This window comes from Orcinus orca, chromosome 15 (assembly GCF_937001465.1).
Source record: "Orcinus orca chromosome 15, mOrcOrc1.1, whole genome shotgun sequence".
In the NCBI taxonomy this organism is placed as follows: Eukaryota; Metazoa; Chordata; class Mammalia; order Artiodactyla; family Delphinidae; genus Orcinus; species Orcinus orca.
In genome coordinates this window covers 82831389-82854620 of record NC_064573.1, presented here as the reverse complement: position 1 = coordinate 82854620, position 23232 = coordinate 82831389, and the positions used below count along the sequence as shown (strand labels likewise).

Here is a 23232-nt window from a genome sequence, read left to right as displayed (position 1 = left end):
AAGACTTTTTCCCTTTTGTGGGGGTCAGTCTGCAGAGAGCCGGTCCTAGGGCCCAGAAGGGAGCCGGGGGCAGCCGGATGGTCTTCCCAAGAGAGGGTTCTGGGCCAGCAGCGAGAGTAGGAGGGTCCCCTTTTGAAGCAGGCCAGGCAGGTGGGAGGCCATAGGAGAAAGGCAGGGAGGGTATAGGCCGGGCACAGTCTGTTGCCTTTGAGAGAGCCAATCTGGCTGGTGGGAAGAGGCACTTAACAGCCTTTGCCAGCTGTTGTTGGCCCCAAACAGACAGATCTCACTGGCCAGTTGCAAGAAAGTACATTTCGGACCAACGGCTTGATCTCTAGTGCCCAGCGGGGATGGAGTTTTACAGCCTCAAGCTTCTTCAGATTTGCACAGAAGGGCCGAAGGTGTCCCCTATAAGGTGCCTCACCAAAGTCCTTGTGGCTACCCTGTCCTGAAGGACCTGTCCCTTACCTTCTCATTCTCCATGAAAAGCAAGATGAATTTATATGGTTCATGGAGAGGGAGGGCTGTGTTCCACTTAGCTTGATCTGCTCGGCGGGTACGAGTGGTCTTGTTGAATCTGTACGTGCTTTTATTTATATATTTACTTATTGCTTATTGAAGTATAGCTGACTTATTAGATTCATAGTGAGTCAGTATCTTTGCAGACTATACTCCATTATAAGTTATTACAAGATGATGGCTTGTCCATGCTTTTAAAGAGCTGTGTTGTACATCCTTTATTGTTTAGTTATCCATAATTCAGTCATTCCATAGAGCTTTTTTAAAAAAATTTTTGAAAACATTCTATAGAAGTGTAACAAACCTACAGAAAGTGTACAGACATTAAGTGTCCTGCTGATGGCTTTGTACAGACTGACCATCCAGATCGATTGACAGGGCGTCAGCTGTCCCCAAAAGCTCCCCCGACTTCCAACAACCACCCTCACTTCTAAAGCCATCCACAGGGACTTCTCTGGTGGTCCGGTGGTTAGGACTCTGTGCTTTCACTGCCGAGGCCTGGGTTTGATCCCTGGTTGGGGAACTAAGATCCCAAGAGCCATGCGCGTGGCCAAAAAAATTAAAGAATAAAGCTATCAACAGAGTGTTTGGACACCACTCATATGCCAGGCATTGTTCTAAACACTGGAGATGTAGCAGCGAACCAAATGAAACCCCTTCCTAAAACACACTGGTGGCACTAAATGCCAGGAAGGGAAATAAGCAAAGGACTAGGATAGAGAGCGGGTGAGGGTGGCAGGGGTTTGAGGCAGCATGGTAGAGCCTCCCTGTAAAACCTAAATGGACTTAGGAGCAAGTCCTAATAATATCTGAGAAAGAGGGACTAGCAGGTGCAAAGGGCCTGAGGCAGAAGTGTGCTTGGCAAGTCTGAGGAGTGAGCGAGGAAAAGTGGAAGGAGATGGTAGAGTCAGGGGCGTGATCTTGGAGGACTTGTAGGTCGTGGTAAAGACTTTGGACTTGGGACTTCCCTGGTGGTCCGGTGGTTAAGACTCCGCCCTTTCACTGCAGGGGGCCTGGGTTCAATCCCTGGTCGGGGAACTAAGATGCTGCATGCCGCGCAGCGCAGAAGAACAAACAAACAAAACTCAAAAAAACCTCCTCAGTGTGAAGGGAGCTGTTGGAGGGTGTTGAGGTATAGGCATGACATACTCCTATTTGCATTTACATTTTTTAAAATAAGTTTATTTTATTTATTTATTTATTTTTGGCTGCATTGGGTCTTCGTTGCTGCGCATGGGCTTTCTCTAGTTGCGGCGAGCGGGGGCTACTCTTCATTGCTGTGCAGGGGCTTCTCATTGCGGTGGCTTCTCTTGTTGCAGGGCACAGGCTCTAGGCTCCCGGGCTTCAGTCATTGCGGCATGAGGGCTCAGTAGTTGTGGCGCACGGGCTTAGTTGCTCCGCGGCATGTGGAATCTTCCCAGACCAGGGCTTGAACCCGTGTCCCCTGCATTGGCAGGTGGATTCTCAACCACTGCGCCACCAGGGAAGTCCTGCATTTACATTTTAAAATGCTCACTTTGGCTGCCGTGTAGCTAAAAGAGTTGTTAGTGAAGCTATTCTTCAGAAGGTGGCATAGAGGGAAGTGAATCACCTTCAAGGATGAGTTGGAAGCCACTTGCCCCTTAGCCATGCACACAGAATCACCCGCCGGCCACCAGCGTGCAGGCCTCCCCTCTCCTCCGTGTCTGGCCGCTGAAAGGGTGGGGGCTTTCAGGTGTCCCCTGGGTCTCAGAGCTGCTGGGGAGGCATCGTAAGGCGGAGCCAGGCGCGGAGCTTTTCCTCCCCTCCCCCTGCCCAGCCTGGGTTCCGAGGGAGTTAACTGCACACTTGGGTGCTGACCAGTGCAGCTGGGCTGAGTGGAACGAAGTATGAAGATCTTGGGCCTGACCTTGGAGACCTCCGAGAGGAACCAGGCCAGTCCCGCTGTGCTGTGGGCTTCCCTGAGGGGCCTGCTCTGAGACCTTTCCCTCCGGCTTATGGAAACTCACGTAGCCCGGATGTCAGAGTTGCGGAAGCTGCCAGGGGATCTGCCTCTGCTTTCTTGGGCCCCTCTCTCTTCCTCCCTCCCTCCCTTCCTTCCGTCTTTCCTTCCTTCCTCCCTTCCACACTTCTCTCAAGATACCCTATGGTGGACCTAGAGATGATCCTACTAAGTAAGTCAGACAGAGAAAGACAAGTATCATATGATATCGCTTATATGCAGAATCTAAAAAAAAAGATACAATTGAACTTATTTACAAAACAGAAACAGACTCACAGACTTAGAGAACGCATTTATGCTTACCAGGGCAGAAAGGTTGCAGGGAGGGATAGATTGGGAGTTGGGGATTGACATTGTACACACTGCTATATTTAAAATAGGTAACCAACAAGGATCTACTATAAAAAGATTAAAAATTTTTTTTAAAAGGGACTTCCCTGGTGGTCCAGTGGTAAAGAATCCGCCTTCCAATGCAGGGGACGCGGGTTCAATCCCTGGTTGGGGAACCAAGATCCCACATGCTGCAGGGCAACTAAGCCCACGCGCCACAGCCACTGAGCCCACGTGCCACGACTAGAGAAAGAAAACCCTCACGCCACAACTAGAGAGAAGCCTGTGCACCGCAACGAAGAGCCTGCATGCCACAACTAAGACCCAACGCGGCCAAAAAAATAAAGAAAATAAATAATAAAAATAAAATAAATAAATATATATTTTTTAAACCTATAAAAAAATTAAAAAAAAAAACCCAGCGATGCACCATGGAACAGTGAGAACCAGCTCAGGCCCTGAAACCTCATGACCAGGGTTGGAATTCGGTTTCATTGCCTCCAGGCTATGTGACCTGGAGCAAGTATGTCACTAACCTCTCTGTGCTTCTGTTTCCTCATATGCAAAATGGGGACAAAAGGGATTAAATTAGTTAAACCACAGAGCACACAGTAAGCCTACAGGCCCCATCCTCTGCCTTCCGGGTCACTGACCATCCCCCCACCCCTCGCTAGCCTGTACAGAGATTAGTGGTGCATGTCTTCTTTGAGTTGTCTGAGATCACTGCCCCTGGACCCTCTTTGAAGGAATGCATTTGGGAGATTATAATTAGAATCATTACCATTTATCGACCTTTGCCCACATCCCAGCTATATGCCAAACACATCATCTCACCTCACCCTCAAAAAAATCCTGTTTTCTTCCCCGTGTTATAGAAAAGAAAACTGAGCCTTAGAGGGATGAAGGAACTTGCCAAGGTCCTCTGACTGGTTATCGCAGAGCAGGATCTGACTGCCCGCCCACGCCCACGAGCTGCTTCTCTCCAGCCAGGAGCAGCGTGATGGTGCCGGCTTGCCATGGTTCCTTAGGGCTACTGGTTTCCAATTCTTGCTCAAGGCCACCCTGCCTGGTCCCAGTGACTCTCCCTGCATCTGGCTATAGGATGGGCCAGAGAGGACCTCTCTGCAAAAACCTACATAGACTTAGGAAGCGAGTCGTGTAATATCTGGGGAAATGCATTCCAGGCAGAGGGCACAGCATGTCCGAAGGCCCTGAGGCATCTTTCAGAGAGGGTGTTCCTTGGGCCTTCTCCCTGTGGGCCTCTTCTGGTAGGCCATCAGGGACACAGGGAATCCTGACTTGGTGACGCTGGCTAACACGAGGAGCCTTTCTCTGAAGGTCCCTGGCATTCCTGCGTGACTGGAGGGGCCTGTGAGCTCCCCGGCTGCACTTCAGGAATTCAGGTCCAGCTAGTGGCAGGCCACAGAGGGTGCTGCCCGAGTCACTGTGGAGTTGTCAGCCCCTCCTGTATCTTCAAATAGCATTTTGGAGAGTGGACTCTTTTTTTTGTCTTTTTATATCTGTTCATTGTGGTAAAATATACATAAAATCGACCACTTGAACCATTTTTAAGTACGTAGTTCCAGCGGCATTAAGTACATTCAAGTTGTTGGGCCACCATCCCCAGCGTCCATCTCCAGAGCTCTCTTCTTTCCCCAAACAGACACTCTGTCCCCATTAAACACCAGCTCCCCCTCCCCCATTCTCCTGGTACCTCCCCTTCTACCCTCCGTCTCTGTGAATCTGCCTTCTCCAGGCACCTCATACAAGTGGAATCACACAGTATTTGCCCTGTGGTGTCTGCCTCCTTTCACTCAGCACAGTGCTTCCAAGGTTCATCCGTGCCGTCAGGGAGCGGACTTTTTAGAAATAGATGAGGTGCTCGCAGTGTATGCCGGCCCCTGCCCCAGGAGCTGCCAAGGAACAAGAGGAAGAGAAGCCCAGGTCCTGGATAAAGTAACTCACATCATCCCTACGCCTGAAGGCTGGGGCTCCTTGGCTCCTGGCTTCCCCTGTTTGCATTTCTGTAGGTGGGCGCATCTTGAAAGCAAGACCCCCGTCCCACATTTAGTCCTCCACGGGCTGTGTGTTTAGGTGCTTCTCATCTCAGCCTCATTCTTCTCATCTGTGAAATGGACCTCGTGCACTGATTCTCAGATTATCTTTGGCCCTATTGAGCTGGCTTCCCGTGGCCAGCCCGGAGCTGCCCCTTGTGTGCCAGGCCAACTGGGAGCAGGTGGGGGAGGAGTCCTTCTTAGACTATGACTTTTTTATTTATTAAAAATTAATTAAGGGACTTTGATGTATCAGGACTTAAGAGGAGTTGACAGGTCACATGGTCTCGGAAAGCACAGGGCTGGTAATCTATTTAAAAAAACATTTTCTTCTTATTCTTTTTAATTTAATGAAGGAAATCATTAGCTGGGAAATTGGTAGAGCTGATTTATTCCTGTTTTGGGGAGGGGGAGTGGAAGCGAAAATCTGCTCTAATTGCCATTTGTTCTAAAACTATGTCAGCAAAATATTCCCATTAGCTGGGCCTGGCATGGATGGAGACAGGGCCTCCAGCTTCCTTCCCTTCACACCGTGCTCTGGGCAGGGGCAGGGGGCTCTTTCTGGACCCAGGTGGGCAGCCGTGCTGTCAGCAGAGTCGCATCTTCTTAAAGGTCCCAGCAGACCTGCCCAGGTTCCCCGGTGTGTGTTCCGGTGGGGCCCCGGCTGCCCGCAAGCCCCGGGGCTCTCACACTCAGGGCCGGGTTCCCAGGGATGCGGGACTGGGACCCCCCATCTGGGAAAGAAGACTACGTGCCTCCTGGGCTTCATCTGGTTCCAGGGGGAGGCAACTGGGTTCACCCTAAAAATAACCAAACATGCAAACAGCTTCAACAGGCAAATGTTTTTCGTATCTGTGGGCCAAATAATTTAAAGGTACAGTTGTTTTTCTACTGTCCCAGTCTGCTTGTCTTTCCGGAGTGGGGAGGCTCTCTCGGGGGTGATCTGGGCTCTTCTGGGGTCACTGTCTTCTAGCACCCCGGTTGAGGCCCGGCTGGGCGCTGAGGCCTCACTGTGGGCCCTCAGCCACTGCCCTCTCCGTGGACACCTCCTGCCCAAGTCTGGCGAGGGGTGAGCCCCCTGCCTCCCCCACGCGCTGGCCGGCCTGGCTGGAGCACTGGTGCCCCTTCAGGCTTGCTGCGTGTGCGCAAGGGGTCTGAGCTCGTCTAGCCCAGAAACAGGAGTAAAGCAAGTTCTCAGAGAGTAAAACAAGTAGGATGTGGAGAAGGTGGAAGGCGAGGGACTGGCTGGGTGCGAGCCCCGCTCTGAGCAGTGGCTAGGTCTAGACCAGGTCTCCCGAACCCCTGCCTGTGCTGGCCTCCCCACGCTGGGGGCGTCTGGGTGCTCTGGGCCCTCGCCCTACTCTATCCTTCCTCACTGCCCACAGCGCCACTGTGAGGCTCCAAGGCACATTGTCACATCCACGGCCGGGGACCCTGTCTGTCCCTGTAATAATCTTCCCATGCATGTGCCATGTCTAGGGGGAAAGCCCACCATCAAGTGGGGGGGGTCCTGCGGGCGCTGAGTGTGGTCACCCCTTGGGACGGTGGGCCTGGGACTCCAGGGCAGGGGTCTAAAGCCATGGGGCAGGGCCACCGTCGCTGGGAGTTGGTCCACAGTGTTGGGGAGGGGCAGACCCAGACCTGTGGGGTGGGGTACTGTCCTCTACAGAGTCTTCATTCATTCACTCACGCGCTCATTCATTCATTCCAAAGACTCGTTCAGTGCCTGCTGGGTCCCAGGCTGTCTTCTAGACCCTGGGGATACAGCAGTGAAAACAACTCAACCAAAATCCCTGCCCCCATGAAGCCTCCAGTCCAGTGGGAAAGACAACTTTAAAAAAAGAACGTGCTACACCATGGATGAACCCGAAAGATGTTACACTGTGTAAAATAAGCCAGACGCAAAAGGACAGATACTGCATGATTCCCCTTACATGAGGTGCCTTAAGCAGTTAGGTTCAAAGTACCGTGGTGGGTGCCAGGGACCGGAGGGAGGGTGGAATGGGGAGTCAGTGTTTAATGGGGACAGAGTTCCAGTTTTACAAGATGAAGTTCTGGAGATGGACGGTGGTGATGGCTGCACAACAGGGTGAATGTCCTTAATGCCACTGAACTGTACACTTAAAAATGATTCAGGGCTTCCCTGGTGGCGCAGTGGTTGAGAGTCCGCCTGCCGATGCAGGGGACACAGGTTCGTGCCCCGGTCCGGGAAGATCCCACATGCCGTGGAGCGGCTGGGCCCGTGAGCCATGGCTGCTGAGCCTGCGTGTCCGGAGCCTGTGCTCTGCAACGGGAGAGGCCACAACAGTGAGAGACCCACGTACAGCAAAAAAAAAAAAAAAAAAAAATATATATATATATATATATATGATTCAGATGGTAAGTTTGATGTTACGTGTATCTTACCACAATTCAAAAAATAAAAGAAGAAAGAAAAGCCCACGGTATATTAGATGAGGATCAAAGCTATGAAGTAAATGGGAAAGTCAGGGGAGTGCTGGGGCTGGGGCTGAGTTTGAAATAAGTAAGGGGGTCGAGGAAGGCCTCAGTGAGGAGGGTCCCAGAGCCGAGGCTACGGGGGAGGCAGCTCTGGGCAGAGGGTGTCTGGGTACAGATGCCCCGAGGCAGGCAGGGCAGGGCCTCCAGGCCTTCCCCTGTGAGTGGGGTGAGACCAGGTGACTTCAGGGCACAGGCTTGAAGAGGATCCCTCTGGCCATCCTGTCGGGGAGGAAGGGGCATGCGGGAGGCTAAGAGAAGGCTTTGCAGGGGGAGGGGGAGCCAGCCGGGCCCGCGGTCCTCAGCGGCCATTCCCAGCGCTGGGTGACCCATACCTGTGGGTGGGCTCAGAGCACAACCGCAGTTATGGTTGTTCGTGGTTGCGTTTAAGTTTTTCCGCTGCCACCCCCGAGATGTCACTTCTCCCCGACTTGGGAGGGGTTCGGGTGGGCGAGGGACAGCAGTGGGATGGCTTGGCCAGCTTCAGTTCTGGCTTTGAAGCCACACAGCCGTCGCCCGGGCCCTTGACCTGCCCTGGCACGGGGTCAAGTGCTGGGTGCCCCCTCCTACCCGGGCCTGTTCCAGAGTCTCCTGCCTCTCAGGAGGCCCATGCCAGCCAGGCTGGGGGGAGCTGGGGGCCTGGGCTTCAGCCCCAGTTCCTCCCGCCTTGCCGTGTGCTCCACCAGCTGAGTCTGGGTTTCTGCATCTGCAAAGTTAGGTTTGGATTCTAGTCCAGCCACTGCGCCAGGGCACAAGCCTGTGAGAACAGCTTTGTGCACGTGGGAAGGTGTCCCTGAGGACCCGAGACAGCGCAGTCCGAGACCACGAAACCCCTGCACAACCCCACGGGGGTCCACTGCTGCCACTTTAGGAATGGGGGGAGGGTCTATTCCAATCCTTCATCTCCTGCCCGGACATTCTAGGGATGACCTCAGGAGTTGCTGGGGGAAACGGCAGGAGATGGGGTTCTAGAATAGGGGTCTAGGGCCAATAGGGACAGGAGGAGAGGTTAGCGGTTCAGGGACCTACATCATTACGGAGTCCACCACGTCCACTCCCCAGCTGGCACCCAACTGCCCACCCTCTGTCCTTTTAGAGGGAGCCTTGGGGGCCAGGCTGCAGACAGAAGCTCACTCCACTGCCCAGACACCGTGGGGTAAGTAGGGAGAGGAAGGGACGAAGGAGAGACGGAGGAGCTATAGGTGATGGGCTTGGGCCATGTCCTACCTTCCCATCCCAGTAAGTCCTTAGAGCTGCTCTGTCCAGGGTGATCACCACCAGCCCCGTGTGACTTCTTAATTTTAATTTTAAATAAGTGAAATAAGATTAAAAATTCCATTGTCCAGTCACACGAGTCACATTTCAGGTGCTCAGTAGCCCATGGGCTAGCGGCGGCCGTACTGGACAGCCAGGCGTAGAACGCATCCGTCAACCCAGAAAGTTCCATAGGGCAGCGCCAGTCTCATCTCTAGAGCAACCCCAAGTGGTAGAGACTGTTGCCCACCTTTTTACAGATGGAGAAGCTGAGGCCCAGAGAGGGGAAATGGCTTGCTAGTCAGGCCTCCAGGGAGTGTAAGAGAGTACTCAAACCTGGGTGCATCGAGCCTCAGAGCGTGGATAACGGGGTCCGTGTGCACACGTGTCCTGCTGCCCAGAGGGCTGCTTCTTGGGACAGAGGAGACCAAAGCCCACTCGCTGGCCACACACACGCTTTGGGACCTCTGCCTCAGTCCCCAGGGCCAGGCGGACCCCCCACACACACACAGGCTCGATTACCCAGTGGGGAGCAATGCTTTAATGAAAAGGCCAGACAAGGATTAACATTCTGTTTGGGGCCTCCAGGGCTGCACCTTTGAGACCGAATCCCAAATCCCATAGGAGAGGCTTCAGGAAACATCACTGGACTCTGAAAAACTCATTCTAAACGTAAGAGAACGATAGCCAAAAGCTTGGAAACAGCCCATGTGTCCGATGAATCCGATGCTATGATTCAGCCGTAAAGAGGAAGGAAGCACTGACCCAGGCTACAAAGTGGACGAACCTCGAGAGCATGATGCAAAGTGAGAGAGGCCGCACACAAAAGGCCACAGAGTGGATGATCCCATTGATACGAACTGTCCAGAACAGGTAAATCCACAGAGACAGAAAGCAGACTGGTGGTTGCCCGGAGCTGGGGGGAGGCGGCATGGGGAGTGAGTGCCTATTAGGTTTGGGGGTGATGAAAATGTTCCGGAATTAGAGGTGACGGTGGTACAGCACCATGAATGCACTCCATGCCTCTGAACTGTGTACTTTAAAATGGCAAAAATGGTCAGTTTTATAGGTGTTTTGACACATTAAAAGTGAGAGGAGGGCTTCCCTGGTGGCGCAGTGGTTGAGAGTCCGCCTGCCGATGCAGGGGACACGGGTTTGAGTCCTGGTCTGGGAGGAACCCACATGCTGCGGAGCAACTAGGCCCGTGAGCCATGGCCGCTGAGCCTGCGCGTCCGGAGCCTGTGCTCCGCAACGGGAGGGGCCGCGACAGTGAGAGGACCGTGCACCGCGATGAAGAGTGGCCCCCGCTTGCCACAACTAGAGAAAGCCCTCGCACAGAAACGAAGACCCAACACAGCAAAAATAAATTAATTAATTAATAAGCTCCTACCCCCAATTAAAAAAAAAAAAAAGTGAGAGGAAACGGTAGGATGTAGGTAGTGTGTGTATGGGTGTTCTTTAGGAAATGTGTTCAGCTTTGCTGTTTGTGTGAACCTTTTCATAATAAAGTGTCGAGGGGGCAAGTGAGAAGAGGATTGTGAAGAGAAGAATGTTTCCCAGGTCATGGCATTCAGAGATAGGACTCCAGTGGGTCCGCCCTCAAGTCTTTCTGTGTCAGAGCTGCAAGGCCTTGGCCTCTGCGTTGGCTTCAGCCTTTCCGGGGCCTCTGTCCCGACCGTGGGGAGCGAGGGGAGGTGGGACGATGGGTGCTGTGCCTGCCATGCTCCCGTCCACCTGAGGAGACAGCGTCCCTGAGATGGTGTGCACGCCCCTCCACCGGCCCCTGCTGTTTTGGTGTCCAGGTTAGGAGATGGCAGGGTTGTGCCCATTTGAGATCAGGAGTGGGGGCCCAGAGGTGGGCCTGGATGCGCCCCTGTCATGTCATCTCCAAGGGGAGGAGCGGAGACCCCAGCCCCGGCCTCCCTGGCCCCATTCCTGCAGCTTGGAATGGGTGCAGGGCCAGTAGCCACGGCCAGTCCTGGAGCTGGGGTCGTGGACAGGAGCTGTGGCAGGGCTGGTGCAGACAGGTGGGAGAGCCAGCCCAGCGTGGGAAAACTGCAGGGAGCCAGGGCCACGGAGCCTTCAGGGGCCGTCCACCCGGGAGGGCCGTCCACCCGGCAGGGCCGTCCACCCGGGAGGGCCGTCCACCCGGCAAGGCCGTCTACCCGGCAGGGCTGTCCACCCGGGAGGGCTGTCCACCCGACAAGGCCGTCCACCCGGCAGGGCCGTCCACCGGCAGGGCCGTCCACCCGGGAGGGCTCACCCCCTTCGTCCTTCTCCACTTCCTGCATAGGAGGTTCTGTGCATCGAGGTCCTCCCCTAGTTGGACGTCCCCTCATCCCTGAGGGTGGGAAATGTGGCCGAAACTCATGGGAAATGTGACTCGGGGTCTGGAGACTAATTTTTAGAAACCGAGAGGCAGGGGGAGGTCTGAATGCCTCCCCAAACACCAGGGCCCCAGGTGGTACCCAGGCCGCTGGGAGAGTCTCTGGTCCCCTCAGTCCCCGGGGAGTCTGGCTGGACTGGCGTGGTGTTAGATGAGGGGCGGGGAGCGCCAGTGAGCCTGGAGAGGAAGACTTGAACCTCCTGCCCCCTCACCCCCCTCTCCTCCAGGGGGCAGAGAACTGCTGCTATTGCCCCACTGGGTCAGGCCAGTTCCCCTCCCAGTCTGGCCGCCTCGGGCCCAGAAGGCCTGGTTTGGTGGGGGCTGCACCAGAAGTGTGGGGATTGGCTCTGAGCTGATGCCTTCCCTCTGGCATAAGGTTCCTCCACCCGCCTCAGGCTCTGCCAGCGGCTCCCCTTTCTCCATGGCAACTTAGCTCAGTGGTCCCAGTGGAGGAGAGAGAATCAATTCTCCCTCTTCCCTCCCTCCCTCTCCTCTCTCCCCACCCCTTCCTCTTGGCTTCCCTTCCTCCCTCCTTCGTCCCTGCCCGGCTCGCGGCTCCTCCATCCATCCGTCCATCCGTCTGTCCCTCTGTCTCCGAGGCGCCCTCCCGTCTCCAGGCATGAGTTGCCGGCAGAGCTGCGTGCCAGGGGCGGCTCCCTGAGGCCGTCAGCATGGGGAGCTTGGGGGACCTCCGCAGACATGGGGGGCTGCTGGACCAGCCCCAGGCCGGCTCCTGTGGCGTGTGGCTCCCAGCTCTAACATTTTGTCTCCCCTCTTCCCCTTCCTTACATTTTCTTCCTGAAAGGTAATTTTCTGCTAAAACTGTCAGAGCCTTAGGATGGGTTTATTAGCAAGGCAGGCTCTGTCCTGGTCACGTGGGCTGCTGTTTTCCCTGGAGTAGCTGGGGTGGAGGGAGAGAGGGAGGGAGAGGCATGGCCTGACTCAGAGCTCAGAGTTTGGGCGTGTGGGGGGGTCTCTCCTCCAGGGTGGCTGTGAGAAGCCCACTCCCGACTCCTGGTGCTTGGGTCTGTGGCTGTCCGTTGCTCTTCCAGTTTTCAGCCTAATTGCTACACACCATGAGCAGTCTGCTTTCCTGGACCGTGGTCTGACCAGGGGGAAGGGAAGGGAATTTAGGGGCATGCACGTGCACCCCAGCTGGGGCAGGTCTACCGAGTGTCGATGGCCGGGTACAGGTTTCTCTGTCTAATCCTTTCTTGCCTGAAAATGGAGTTCAGTAGGGAAATGTTTTGTCCCCGTAACCAAGCATCTCCGAGAAGATGGTGTAGTGAAGATCAGCCTCTGCCTGGTTCCCGGCAGAGGGGGTCCTGGCAGCCTGGCTGTCCTGGCACCACAATCTGTCTGGGACAGCCCCTCAGCAGAGTTCGGTTCAGACAGGATCCTGAGACTGCTGCCCAGTGGGTCGAGATTTTTCCCTTGTCTCTACCCCATCTCCAGCCATGGCGTTCAGGACGGCTTCTGCATGGCTCTCCTGGAAGGCATCAGTGAGGTTAATCCGTCAGCCGCCCGTCCCAGGGGCATTCTCGGGATCTGCGCCGCTCCCTCTGCACTTCTGGCAGCAGGTGATGGAAAAAAGAACCCCTCGCTGTCAACTAGAACGTCTGTGTTGATGGAAAGTGAGGCCCGAAGAAAACGGATTTAGCACCCAGTTCTTAGAAGCCATGGGTTTGAATGGTGCTTGAGAGGAAGCCCTGTGTGATCTTTAAATAGAAAGTGAACACCAGTGACTCACAAGGAGACTTGAAAGTTTGGTTCAGGTATGGGGGGGGGGGCGGGGAAACAAGTCAGCTCTGAACGTGGTCCCCACCTTGGGGGCTGAAATGGCAGGGAGTCTAGACATTCAGGCATGTGTCTCAGAGTCAGGCTTCTGATTGGATTATACATGTGTTTTCAGCATTATCTCTGGCGGATTGCTTTAAAAACAGACGGCCCGAGGCAGGGCCCCCCACCCCCAGCCCCCGCCGGTCTGGGTCTGTGGTCAGGTCTCTTTAAACTACATTTGTTCATCCCCCAAAGCCCTGTTTCACTAAAGCCGCCTTAGACTCTGAGTCCTTGGTGCTTCCCTTTGATAATCAGATCGGTTCCTGTTGGGCAGGATGAAAATGCTTTTGTGTCTGCAGCGTCTGTGCTGTGTGTTGCTTTTCCTTTGCTTTGAGGCTGGCATCTGTCACCGAGACCCTCCTGGCATCTGGGCGCTGTGCAGGCTTCTTAATGACATTAGCTGCGTCTGGATTCTGGTTGGTTTGCTGTAAATTCTGATGGGTTTACGAGTCGTGCGATGGGTGGGGAGGCGGTGTGCTGGTTGGGCTTGGTTCGGTTTTGGTTTGCTGGCGAACGGAAAATCTGATGTGACACGTAAAAGGTCAGCCCCGTGAGTGGCGGCGTTCATTCTCAGCTTTGCTCGCAGCCTCCACGGGAGGTGGCTGCAGCTGGAGTTACTCTGCCCCCCGGGCTCTTTCATGGGCGTCCAGGGTGCGGGTTGCTTTGGCAGTCCACGTGTGTGTTTAATCAGCAAGTCGGGAGGATGGCAGAGCAGGGCTGGCGATGGAGGGGGAGGGAGGCAAGGCTCCGCCAACCCGCCCGCTTTCATCCAAAGTGAATCCTGAGTGCTCTGTGCCAGCCTCCCCGCCCCCCTCCCGCGTCCTCTGGCACCGGGAGCCAGCCCTCTTTCTTAGTGCGATTTCACGTAGCGGTGCCTTACTTGAAAGCATCGTAAAGGGCTGCAGAGGGTGTGAGAGCAGGTCGGAGAGGTGAGAGCCCCGGCTGCCGGCTGCCGATGGCTCCAGCCGCCGAAAGCGTGGAAAGCTCATTCCAGGAAAAGTGGAATAGTCGCCGTGTTGGCTGGCTTTCGGGCGGTGAGTGGCTCTCTCTTCTTTAATTCCACGGGAGCACTGGGATTCAGGGGCGGGCTCGGTGGGAAGCGTGGTGGTTCGGACAAACCTCGCGAAGCCCGTAACGCTCCATGGGGAAAGTTTGGTTTGTCTTCCCCTGTGCGCTGGCGTCCCCCACCCAGGCTGTGTCGGGCAGGACAGGCGGTGCTGGTTCAGCGTCAGGGACTCTAGGACTCGGGACCACGACTGCCTCGGGAGGCTGAGCCTGTGCCCCAACCCAGCCCTGTTGCCCAGACTGAGAAAATCCCTTAGGGGTGGCAGTTCATCTTTTTACACAAATGGCTTAAGAAATCGTGCAGGAGAACAGAAGCTCGTGAACGTTAAATTCTCCTGGTCTGCTGTGCGACGTCCCTTAATACACACGTATATGCAGTCACACACATGCACACTCACACACACACAGATACGGTTTTCCCTTTTGCCATCAGGGGTGCATGTACCAGCTGGCATTCTGCCCTTGATAACATGATCTCCTATAAACAGTTCCCAGTACTAATAAGATCGCAGAGCTGTCCTTTCTATGCATTGCTTTTTAGCTCTGTGTCTTACCTGAGTGAGACAGACGGTTCGTGTCCACTTCTGGAAAGAGCTGCCTCCCTCTCTTACTGTTCCTCTTTTCCACAACCCCCCAGGCTCTGCTACGTTGTCAGGTGTTACAGACATTAGCACATTTGTGTCTGCAGAGGAAGCCCTGGGTGCCAGCTTTTCATCCTGGGCTGCTGAGGGTCTCAAGCCGAAAGAAAGTGGGGGTCGTCAGAGAGAGACTGCTAAGCTTCAGAGGTGCTGAGCTGCGAGGCCGTGTGTGCATGCGTGCGTGTGTGTGCCTTCCCCACATTGTTCATATTTGGGCATCTTCAGCTGTGCTTTCCATTTCTCCCCATTGTCTTGTTCATTTCCCTGATCAAACTCTGAACTGGGATCTTAACACCCACCTCGCCGGCGCCTTCACAAATCTCATCTAATTTAACAATTTGCAACCACTTTAGAAGTGCTTGGTGGTGTCCCGTTTTTACATATGAGGAAACTGAGTCTCAGAGCAGTTGAGTAGCCCACCCTGTGGCAGAACCAGAACTCAGATCTCTGACTCATTCATTCATTCATTCATCAGTTACATATGCAGCCTGCTCTGCAATGGGCCCCATGCCACCAGGCTTTGGGATGAAGGGGAGACCCAGTCCTTGCCCTCCAGGGAGGAGTCCCTCCATCCCAGTTGTCTGAGGAGAGAAAAGGAAAGAAGCAGAGGGCAGGCGCTGAAGGAGGCGGCGGCCCCGGGTGGAGTGGGGAGTCCCTCGCTGGTGCCCACCCCAGCCCACCACTCCCGCCTGCTGCACTGTAGACAATCTTGATTGGGTCCTGATCCGTCTGTGTTCTCCTGTGGGGGCAACCTGGCTCACTTTCTTTTAAAAATTGAGACATCATCTAAGGCCTTCCCTGGCGGTCCAGTAGTTAGTACTTCACGCTTCCACTGCAGGGGGCACGGGTTCGATCCCTGGTCGGGGAACTAAGGTCCCGCATGCCGCATGGCGCGGCCAAAAAGAAAACAAAAAATTAAGACATCGTCTTGTCATCAGGAAGACATCTGCGGAGTGGGCCTGTGTGGTTTATGCTGAGAACTTAGGTGTGGATGGCTCGGTGTAGAAGGAGGGCCACGTACCCCTGGACGCTGTGCCTCAGTTTCCTCATCTGTAACCTGGAGATAGCACCAGCTACTTCATGCACCTCAGCCTGGAGGAGGCAGGTGTGAGGGTGCTTGGCAATGAACCCTCGAACTGGCATCAGGATTTGTTATCATGCATTTAGATATCCCGGTACCTTACCCTCCGATGGCTCAGAAGAGACTGCAAGGTTTGGAGTATATAGATACATGCATATAGGTATGCAAAGAGAGAGTGCACCATTGGTAAAGCAAATGATTTAAACAGCGATTCTGGGTAGAGAGAATCTGAGAGTTCTTATGTTATCTTTGCAACTTTTCTGTAAATTAGAGATTATGTGAAAGAAAGAAAGAAAGAAAAAAGACAGGTGTTTGAGGGCTTTTCCCCAAAGATGCACACAGTAGTGATATAACAGAGGAGGGTTTGTACCTTAAGGAGCCCACAAGAAGCCACGTGAACAAAACCGATGACCGGCCCGCCCTGCAGGGGAGAAGCAGCCATTGTAGGGGCCCTTTCAGGTCATGGCCAGGCCACACTCTCTTGAGGCAGGGCTCTCCCTGGACACAAGGGCCTCCAAGGTTAAGCTCCTCCCCAGCTCCCTCCCTGGGCTTGCTGAGGCCTTCCCCGGGACCTGAGTCTCTTCCTCCAGAGGACAGAGCCTGCTGCCTTCCCCAAGCCTGGAGAAAGTTGATGGTTTCTTGACGGGGCGCTGGTTTAGTTTTGGTCCAAGCTGCAGCATACCCTCCCATGCTGTCAGCCTTGTGACCTTCTGCTGCCCCCCGGGCTCCGGAGAGCCCCTTTCGGTAAATCCTTGCGTGGTTGCTGGGAGTTCCGGCTCTGCTCCCCGTGGGCCACCCCAGCCTCGATCGTCTCCCCGACAAAGCGAGCGTGGTGGCACCCGAGCCCGGCGCCTGAGCGGGCTCCGCTGCAGTTTCACCTTGCTGCCGTAGCGAGAAGAGCATTCCTCACCGGGTCCCCCCTCCTCTCTGAAGGCAGCGCAGAAGGTCGCAGGGAGGACAGGAGGCAGCACCAAGGGGGAGTTCGGGGCCATCTCACACCCTCGGCGGCCCACCGTGCTGGGGGAGCACGGAGGCGGAAGCAAGTCAGAGCCGCTTGTCCTGTCCCCACTCTGCCGTCAGCCCGGGTGCGAGACCTCAGAGCACTCCCTCGACCTCTCCGAGCCTCAGTTTCCTGCTCTGCACAGCAGGGTCACAGAGGGTGTGGGCAGAGCACCGCGATCCCAGCCGGCTCCCACTCTGCCTGTCGCCCTGTGCCTTGCCAAGCACTTCACAGCCTTCGAGGTGTGGACAACCATGATCCCCTCCTGTAGCTGTGACCGGGCCTTGTCAGGGCTGCAGCAGGCTGCACAGACAGGGAGCCGGGAACAGGGCATTTAAAACACTCTGGCTACCTGGATGCATTTGCCCGCTGGGCCCCTGCTAACTGCGTGGCTAAAGTCCTTCGTCCAGATTCCAGGTTCCTGGGATGGGGAGACTGGGAGGTGGAGGCTGTCCTTGGGGTGGCAGGGAGAGCAGAACTTGTTAGCCATGTGGACCCGGGGTTGAGTCCTGGCTGTGTGACCTGCAGAAGCCACTCAATCCCGTGAGCCTGAGTGTCGCCCCGTGCAGGACGGGGGTGGTCCTCCCACTGCGGGCGCTGGCTGAGAATGGACCCGTAGAAGGAGCGAGATGTCGCGGGTGATTGCTTTCTAGGGCAGTCCTCCAGGGTAGGACTTAAGAAAAGGATTCGTTTCAAATGGCCACTCTGTACCAAAGGTCGTCCTAGGATCAGGGCCAGGCCGGCTGCTGCTTTACATGTCCCCAGATGTTTGGAGAGCCAGTGCTGTGTCATGGCCAGCGGGACCTCCCGTCAGAGGTGTGGTCGCTAAGCTGCCTGTGGCCTAGAAGACGAAGGCCTGGGCCCCGCCAGCCACCTGAGGGCACATGGCACAGCAGTGTCGCTGTTGGGGAAACCAAGGCCCAGAGGTGTATCTCACTGCTGGAGCTGGGCGTGGCCACAGTGCCAAGGAGGGGCCTCCCCGGGACCCAGAAAAGAGCAGGGGACACGGTGACGTTCCTTCTGGGCAGCGCCCACACGGTGCACGACATTCTTGGGATGCCTCTTGCCCCATAGTCAATCCAGGTTGGGCCGATGCATGAAGGGTCATGTCGATGCAGAGCCCTCAGTGGTGTCCCCGCCACCAGTCCGGGCTGAAGAACCGGTTGGTCCTGTGAGGTCACTTAGAAGGCAGGCAGCCTCGTGTGCAGCCTGAGGAAGAGGCTCTACCCAGTGGGCCTTGGAGAAGACCTTCCGTCCCACGGGCAGCTGGGCTTCTCTCCGACCACTTGGCAGTCCATTTGGACCCGAGTATGGCAGCCGGCGGGAGGGCTCCTGCCTGGGCAAGCGCCACATTCCTCTGAGCTGCCCGACCCGGGTGCTCCACAAGGCCTGTCTCTGTGTTGGGGGGAAGGGGGTTTGGGGAGTGGACATCAGCAAGCACCTTCTGTGTGGGGCGGGGGGCACCCCAGGGCACAGAGCCACTGCCTGCATGGTCCTAGGGCCCTTGGAGATGGTCTCACTCAAACCCCTCTGCTTTAGCTGGGAAACTGAGGCCCACGGAGGGCCAGGGACCTACCTCGTCCAGCTCCCTGGACCTCAGTAGCACTACCTTCTATCTGCCGCCTGATAACGTTCAGGGCCTGGGCGCTGTCCCCACGGTGGGTGTGGCACTAGGGCAGGATTTACACCCCTGAGAGCAGTGAGCCGTGCTGGGAGGAGACAGCAGAGCCTCTGGGATCTGCCTGCCTCACTGCGGGGGTGGCTCACCTGCCCCTGGGCTCTGTCCCGTTGCCCCAGGCTGCCAGCAGAGGCTCCTGGCTGGGTCTTGCTACCCTGGACTCTCAGCTCACTGCCAGGCAGCCAGTGCTGACTTGATGGTTGTGAATTACCAGTGTGCAGGACGCATGCCCGGATGTGGCTTTGCAGTCTCCAAAGCACATTGCATCCGGTTTACCGGGTGAGTCTGGCTGCGGCCCTGTGCAGTGGCCAAGGCAGATGACCAGAGTCTTTTCATGCGGGGGCAGAGGGGTTGAGTGAGCTGCCTGAGGTCAGCCGGCAGCTCTGGGACAGAGTTTGGACTTCAGATCATTTGCCTAACAAACATTTGCCAGGCGACTGGCTTTATTGAGCAGCTGCTCTGGCCAGGCCCTGGGGAGATGGCTGTGAGCAAGGCGCAGGGCCTGAGCTCAAAAGCAAGCCGGGGTGCGGGGGGTGACGTGATGGCTGGAGAGAGTCACCACCAGGTGCCTGTGGAGCTGACCGGGCCCGTGGAGAATCCTCACCTGGGCGAAGGGCTCTTTGAGCACAGGAGGGTCGGACACCTGATTCCAAGCCCAGGGGGACACCGGCGTGCGTCCCCTCACCAGCCAGGCTCTGCCGTGTGACCTCAAGCAAGCCCTGTCCTATGACTGCTCTCTCCACCTGCATGAAGAGGTCGAAGCAGGCCACGTGTTTGCATCCTCTGGTGAGCTCCCCAGTATCCTTGGGGAACCTGTACAAAATGCAGGGTCCCGGGTCTCTCACATAGAGGTTCTAATTCAGTAGGCCTGGAGGGAGGGCCAGGAATCTGCATTTTGAACAAGCTCACGAGACGTTTCTAAAGCAGCTCACCCCTGTGCCTCAGTTGGAGAGATGCTGCACTTGGCCATGGCGAAGCCCTTTGAGCGCCGACATCATCGGCCCTACGATGACCCTGACCTTGCCCCTTGGCACGGCAGCGTCCGCAGAGCTGGCAGGGTGGAGAGCCAGGGGTTTGCTGATGCTCAGCTGTCTCAGCTCCCATACCTGGCAGGATCCCAGGGGAACCCTGGTCTCGGTTCTGAAGCTTCCAGAAGCCTTGGCCAGCTCCCCACCCCCAATGAGAGGTTCTCCAAAAATGAGACAGGAAGGGGTGCTGAGGCAAAGGTCAGGGTGGGGGGCTACCATTTCTCATCAGAGAAGCTGCGGTGCCTGGGTCAGGCCTTCACCCAAGGAGTGCTTCCGGGGCCGCTTGCTTGGGGCTGGTGCACCTGAGGACTCAGGCAGGCTTGTCTGGCCTGACCACGTGTGGGAGATTAGAACAGGCTGTCCAGGCCCCGCCATGGGGAAAGCAGGGAGGCAGGGCGGCTCCACGTCCAGCAGCCACTTCCCCTCAAGTGTCTTCATAGCAGACGGAGAAGGGCTTCTCGCCGGCCCCTCAAGTGACCTTAGCTAATCGGGCTGCAGCCCTTTTGAGAGCCTGGTGACAGGCTTGCTCTGTCCTGCCGCACACTGGTGTCACCCTCCCAGCCAGGACGCCATTACCTTTTCTCCTGAACGCTCCCAGAGCAGGGGGACGCTGGCTAATGTCCATGTGGTCAGCTCAGGCTGTGTCCTGTTTCCTGATGCTGCAAACCAGTGAACTAGTGTAGGGGCTGCTGTGACAAAGGACCTCAGGCTGGGTAGTTTAGAACCACATAGGTATGTTGTCTCGCCGTTCTGGAGGTCAGGAGTCTGAAATCAAGGTGTCTGCAGAGCCACGCTCCCTCTGAAGGCTCTAGGGGAGGAGCGTTCCTGGCTTCTTCCAGCTTCTGGTGGCCCCAGGTGTTCCTTGGCTTGTGGCCGCATCTCTCTGATCTCTGTCTCTGTGTCCACATGGTTGTCTCCTCTGTGTGTATCTCTGTGTCCTCTCCTTATAAGGACACCTGTCACTGGATTTTGGGTCCATCCTAAATCCAGGATGATCTCCTCTCGAGATCCTTAACTGATTACACCCTCAAAGCCCCTATTTCCAAATAAGGTCACATTCTGAGGTTCCAGCTGGGCATGAATTTGGGGGGGACACTCTCCCACCCGCTCTACCCAGCAGGCAGAGTGTCACCAGGTAAAGGGCGGGCCTGTTCGGCTGGCGGGGGGGGGGAGCAGTGGGCTGGCAGCTGGTTCCAGGAAACAGATCTGGGGCTTTTAGCAGCCTCAGGCTCTGTTGTCAGCTAGGGCAGCTTTGCCACTGTGAACAGAATCAGAGCCCAGAGCCCAGGAGGTGGTTGCCAAGGGCTCAGCCACCCTGGAGAGGGTGTGCCGTTTGGACGCCTGCTTTACGGTGTCCTGGGCAAGAAAAGCTGAACGAGGCCCTGAAGAGCCAGCCTCAGGACCGGGTTGCATCCCAGGGAGACAGACTGCTCAAGCGTAAGAACTTTCCAACAGGACCTTGCAGTGGGGAGCGTCCCGTCCTGGGAGGTGCTTTCGCGGCCCTTGCAGGGCTGATGTCGCAGAGAGCATTCAAGCCCCATCCCGAGAGCTCCGAACCGGTGCTTGTCAGGGACTGACGGCCCCATCCGACAGCCACGGGTCCAGGTCGGAGACTCACCCAAGGGCAGCCAAAGAGATGCGGCAGAGCCAGCCCCAGCCCGCTGGACCCTCCCTCTGGCTGGTTTGTGGGTTTGTGGGGGGGGAGGGGTGCCCTCACGCACTGGTGTCAACTCCTCTGCAAGGCCCGACACCCCTCCCTGTACCCCTTCCACCCTGTTGGCGTCTGCAGCCAGGTCTCCCTCCCTTGCTCTGTCCTGATGCTCCACATCCTGCCAGCTTAGCCCAGGAACCCCTTCCATGGCCGGCTGGGCACTCCGCCTGGCCCCCAGCTCTGCCTCTCTCTGAGCACCGAGCCCTCACTGGGCACTTCACCCGGGGCACAGTGTGGAGTTGTCATCTAGGTGCTTGGCACCTGCAAGAGCCTTCATCTCTGTGTCCAGGGTCTGTCCCAGACAAGATGCACTGAACACATCTCAGCCATGAGGGTGATGTTGGTCTCCAGACAACTCTGTGTACACCAGGCTGGACGTTTCTGGAGGGCATGAGGTCCAGCCCCGCCTTGACCTCCTGCAGACCTTGGGCAAGTCCTTGTCCCTCAAAGGGCCCTGTGTCCCCATCAGCTAAGGAAAGACGGATCCTGCTGTTGTGTGAAACCCGTCCTGTGTCTGACTTCTGGAAACCAGGGGTGATGGAGGGGACCTTGACACGGTGCCCGAGATGCAAGCATCCCCCATGGCCGGGACCAGATGCCCCACGGCTGCCTGGCGGCTGGCATCTCAGCCACCTGGCTGCCTCCCTTCCCACACCTGTGATGTCCCTCAGATCCTCCTGTTCAGAGAGAATAGCCTCGCCAATGAAGTCCCCGCTGATTCCCAGCCCCGCCCAGGCTGCCTGTCCACTGGAGCCACCTGCCTCATACTCAGCAACTTTAAATTTTTTTTATTGAGATGAGATTCACATAACATAAAGCTGTGGCATGTAGTACACTCAGAATGTTGTGCGACCACTGCTACTGTCTAGTTCCTAAACATTTTCATCACCCCAAAAGAAAACCCTGGGCCCAGCTCTGGGGCTTTTCTCCCTTTTCTGTTTTATTTTAAAATTGTGATAAAATACACATAACAAAATTTACATTTTAACCATTTTAAGTGTCCGGTTCAGTGGTTACGTACATTCACATTGTGCAACCATCCATCTCCACCATCCATCTCCAGGACTCTTTTCTTTCCCCAAACAGAAAATGTCCCCATTAAACACTAAACCCCATCCCTTCTCCCCCAGCCCCTGGCACCCACCATTCTCCTTTCTGTCTCAATGAATCTGTCTGGGCGCCTCGTAGAAGTGGAATCATACAGTCCTTGTTCTTTTGTGTCTGGTTTATGGAAGACATGTAGCCTCATGTCTTCCAGGTTCATCCATGTTGTAACGTGAGTCAGAATTTCCTTCCTTTTTAAGGCTGAATAACATTCCATTGTGTGGATCGACCACATGTGTTTATCAGTTCATCCATCAGTGGACACGTGGATCGCATCCATCTGTTGGCTACTGTGAGTCCACCCCTGGGGCTTTTTGAGAGTCTAATGAGAAAAGCACAGGGCCAGCGGTCTGTCTGGGCTGTCGGACTCCCAGGATATGCTCCCACCTCCCTTAATCCATAATTAGCTCCAGACCTGAGCCCAGGCCCCAGTGGAAAGAAGATCATTCCAGAATGCCCTACACCGCCTGTACCTTCCTCTCCGAGCCACGCTGCCTTCCCTGCCCTTGGGCCCCCATTTTCTCCTCCAGAAAGATAAGGATACAGCTTGCTGAGAACCTCAGCCCTCAGTGGAACTGGCTGACCTTGGGCATGTCGCTTCCCTTCTCTGAGCCCTTGCCTGTCATCTGTCAGAAGGACGTAATAACCTGTGTCCACCACTCCCGTGGTACTCTTCGAAAACCCCCTAAGTGGCTGTTCGCATCCTTGGGCCTCCAGTCTTTACTCCCGGCCCTGTTCCCCCTTTCATTCTGTCCACAGGTGTTTTCTGAGCACCTGCCCTGGGTGAGCTGGGGCTGCAGGTGGGGGACTGTCCAGCAGACGGGGCTTTGAGCAGCCTTGGAGGGATGACCAGACATATCAGGCCGAGGCGGAGTTCACTTCTGGAAGGAGGTGCCCAGTGCCCGAGTGTCATCTTATTTAATCCCACCTAACCCAGTGAGGTGGGCGATGTTTCTACAAACGGGTAAACTGAGGCCCAGAGCGGTTAAATGACTTACTTGCTCGAAGGCAAGGCTTAAATTCGAACTTAGGTCCGTCTGTTCCGGAGCTAGTCTGCCCCACCGCATC

At 55.8% G+C, this 23232-nt stretch overlaps 1 protein-coding gene across 13 annotated transcripts in view; it reads left to right on the top strand.

The window, feature by feature from the left end:
- The window catches only part of PITPNM2 (phosphatidylinositol transfer protein membrane associated 2), a 144459-nt gene that overhangs the window by 55443 nt on the left and 65784 nt on the right, over positions 1-23232 (top strand). The window contains exon 1 of one of the 13 annotated variants that reach the window (XM_049697719.1): positions 7367-9507. The exons of 8 other annotated variants lie outside the window; for them this stretch is intronic. The gene's annotated coding sequence lies outside the window, so the exon portion shown is untranslated. Of the gene's footprint in view, positions 1-7366; positions 9508-12857; positions 13894-23232 lie in introns of those variants that run through there. 4 more of the 13 variants (XM_049697723.1, XM_033440810.2, XM_049697724.1 and 1 more) reach the window with 4 other exon arrangements.